This window comes from Mytilus californianus, unplaced genomic scaffold (genome assembly GCF_021869535.1).
Source record: "Mytilus californianus isolate M0D057914Y unplaced genomic scaffold, xbMytCali1.0.p SCAF_13, whole genome shotgun sequence".
NCBI classification, from domain to species: Eukaryota; Metazoa; Mollusca; class Bivalvia; order Mytilida; family Mytilidae; genus Mytilus; species Mytilus californianus.
In genome coordinates this window covers 12490896-12494464 of record NW_026262615.1, presented here as the reverse complement: position 1 = coordinate 12494464, position 3569 = coordinate 12490896, and the positions used below count along the sequence as shown (strand labels likewise).

Genomic DNA, 3569 nt, shown 5'->3' with positions numbered 1-3569 from the left:
TTCAAGACCATGAAATAGCATCTAAAAATTTCAATTTGCACAAAACAAGTGTATTTCATGTATTTAGGGACGCAGCAATCCTTCATTCAGTCATCAACCTTTCGGCTGTTTTCTGTTGTTTGGTTGGATTGTTGTCTCTTTGACACATTCCCCATTTCTGAAAAAAATCTAATATCTAAAAGTGGGGAAGGAGGTACTATCATTGTCCTAACCCTTTGAAGAAATTTCATGCTTCAATGCTCAAAATGTTCAGAATTTAATACCATCTTTCTTTTAATTTTTGATAAATTTTATAATTTTGAAAAAAATGATTTTTTTTTCAAAAAAAAAAAGGGGGGGGGGCACCATGCCCAGAGAGAAAAGTTTCATTCTCTACCAACATATCTCTATCAATAATATATTCTCATTTATAATTACTAAATTTGTGTCAGAAATGCACATATAAATGGAATTATTTAGCCTTTTAGGTTCAAAATGTTTGATTATTCATCTCCCAGCAGGCACTCAACGTTGAATAAACGTTGAAATGAGGTTGAAATGGTGATCACGTGTATTCAACGTTGAAACAACGTTACATTTTCAACGTTGAGTAATTAACAAATATTCAACGTTGAATTAACGTTGATCATTTCAACGTTGAAATCGGAACGTTGATTCAACATTGAATAAACGTTAACTTATTTACTCATGGTAGGCCTATATGAGGCCTATATAAAAAAAAATCATTAACTGAAGGCAATACATGCATGAACGTAGCAGTATATATTTATAAAGAATAAGATAGAGTTTCGGTTTTCACAAAAATATCATGATAAAATGAGATCTCAAATAAAACTGAATTCTGTGTATGTGGGAGGAGGTAAATCGTTTGATACTGAATTTCTAGGCAAAAAGAAATAGAATGCATTAATTTCATTTCACATAATATGAATGAATATTTTGAACATGTTAAGGATTTTAAAATAGTTGATTATTAACAAAAATCATGATTTTTTGTTATATTCATATTTTCGCGGGATTTGAACAGGAAGTTAGATTGCCCATGCGCAATATTTAAACCCGCATCTTTCCTATTTTGAAAAAGATAGAACAACAAAGAACGAAGTCGAGGAGAATCTTTCCGTTTATCAAGTATGGTAAGTAGATGTTTCTATGTGGTCATCACGGTTTTTATATACATGTATGAATTGTATTTAGAAACTCTGAATTTGTATCAATATTGCACAATTAGAGAAAAATATAACGTCAACATTGTATCCCTGAGAACAGATCAGAACACATGGAAGGGCCATAGTGAATATATCATCTGACATATACAATTTTCTCCAGTTATACTATTTTTAAAAGCATTTAATGTGGAAAGCATTTTTATTTTCATTGAGACATTAATATGGTTAAAGATTTTAATTAAAAGGGGGGGGGGATATACGCAAGGGTTTACATAATTTACAGTGATCAGATAAATTTCCAAACATGTATACTATATATATATGTGTCTTTGTTTAGTTTACCTTTACGGCTTGGTAAACTTCATACTTTTTGACGATTATAAACAATCAATTTCGACTGGACAACAAAGTATTGAACGATCATGTGATGGAAAAATCATACTATTTTTACTTGTACAATAACATTATATAATTCAACAAAATAGTATTATTTCACGCTATGAGAGGATAACTATAGAATTTTCATTGATAACTTTTGACCTAATTAACCTTTCTACAAAAGAATTCTATTTTTAAAACAAGTCAGTCTGACCCTTATCTGATCTTCAGGTGATCTCTGACTGTGTGTAATACGAGAAATGAGGTTAACATACAATTTGCATCTCCATGTGCGCACTTTCAATTATGACTACTCTTAAATCAACATGATCATACATCAATACAAAAAGACGACACAACTTTAAAGAAAACAATAACAAGGAAAGGTCTTTTATTTTTCTTAGTTTACTAATTGCTAAAAGTTTCTAATGTATGTAATAATGACATTATTACATGCATTAGAAACTTTTAGCTATTAGTTAACTAAGAAAAATAATAGAATTATCACCTGCTAGCCAAACACAAATTCAACAATATGTATTCGACAAAGACAATTATTTATGTGAAGGGTAGACTATAATATTACACGTACATGTATAACACACTAAAACGAATAAGCTGAATTTAGTATTAAGGGCATGCGTTTAGCATGATTGAGAACATACATGTACAAAGTAAATACTATCATTTAAAATTCAATATATTTCCTTTTCATAAAACAGTATCATGTAATGTTTCTTACTGTATGTGTATTGAACCTTGCGCTGAATGTTAGCAGTCCATTATCGTAAACATGTATTATTTATTTTACAGAATCTTGTCAAACAAATCAATGGCTGAAATGCATCAAGTGGAGTAAAATCAAAATTCAGTTTTGGGAATTCCAGTCTATAAAATCATTAAAGGTAGGTTTTTTGTCTGTATACATCATTTGTGTTCAAAGTTTAATCTTGTTCATTCTATTTTTGTTAACCTTACAATCCATATTATGTTTCAGTGTTTGTCTTATATACAGTATTCTAGTAAAGCTCTTTATTTCATGTTAATAGACTTGTGCAGTCATCAATAAAAAAACGTCATGGGTAAAGTGTTTTCATGGTTCTCAATTACATAGTCAAACCTGCAATCTTACAAATCTCGAGTAGATGCTTCTCCATTAACAAAAACTACTAATAGTAAACATTAATGCATATTTTTTTTGTATTAATGATTACCTTATTACAATATGTGTTTTGTTGTTATGGTTTTATTTTTCATTGCTTCTAGAAACAAATTGAAAGTGGCTCAAATTTAGAGTATCTTTTCAGGACATACAATTTATATGTATCATCTTATCTTTTCCAGAGGTTAAATATGCTGCAAAAGTATAAAGATGTCACTGAGAAACACATATCTGATAAAGATCCCTCCTGCTTGAACTTGAAGTCTGCCTCAGAAAGATCTCGAAGTGGTGGAAGAAAGTTGACATGCAAAAAGGACAAAAAGAGACAAAGATAGCAAATGAATTTATAAAATAAATCTTGTATCAAAAGAAATATCATTGTATTACTAAATTTAATATTGTTCCTCGGTAAATTTGTATTCATTTAATTGTTTATACCAATTATAGGTGTGAGGGTAATATATATATTTACACGTATATACAATCAAGGACAATTGGTTTTTTGTGGAGAGTTGTCTGATTTAATAGCAGTCATGCAGCATCTTCGTATTTTCAGAAGTATTGTTATCATCCTGAACACAAGTTGGATCTGATAATGTCTTCACTCTTCTTGGGATATACTACTTTTAAGAAGGGCTTAACATTGGTCAGTCGTTTAATATTTAAAGGACTATTTGTTTAGAACTATTCAACATCTTCTTTCTGTTTGGTGATGCTTTCTGTGGTGGGAATAAAGTGTATGTCATAATTTTTATTCAAATTCATTGAATGATTTGTATTTTTATAGCTATTCACAACAAGAAAAACTACAAGTAAGAATATATAAAAAAAATGGTAGGTGTCCACTTGTATATCAATTT

The 3569-nt window shown here is 29.7% G+C and overlaps 1 long non-coding RNA gene across 1 annotated transcript; it reads left to right on the top strand.

The window, feature by feature from the left end:
* The first annotated feature begins 994 nt into the window (after positions 1 to 994).
* On the top strand, positions 995 to 3122 carry LOC127723189 (uncharacterized). Its single transcript, XR_007991932.1, has 3 exons — positions 995 to 1136; positions 2361 to 2452; positions 2892 to 3122. It is a non-coding gene; the product is annotated as an uncharacterized LOC127723189 (long non-coding RNA).
* Positions 3123 to 3569: the final 447 nt, after the last annotated feature.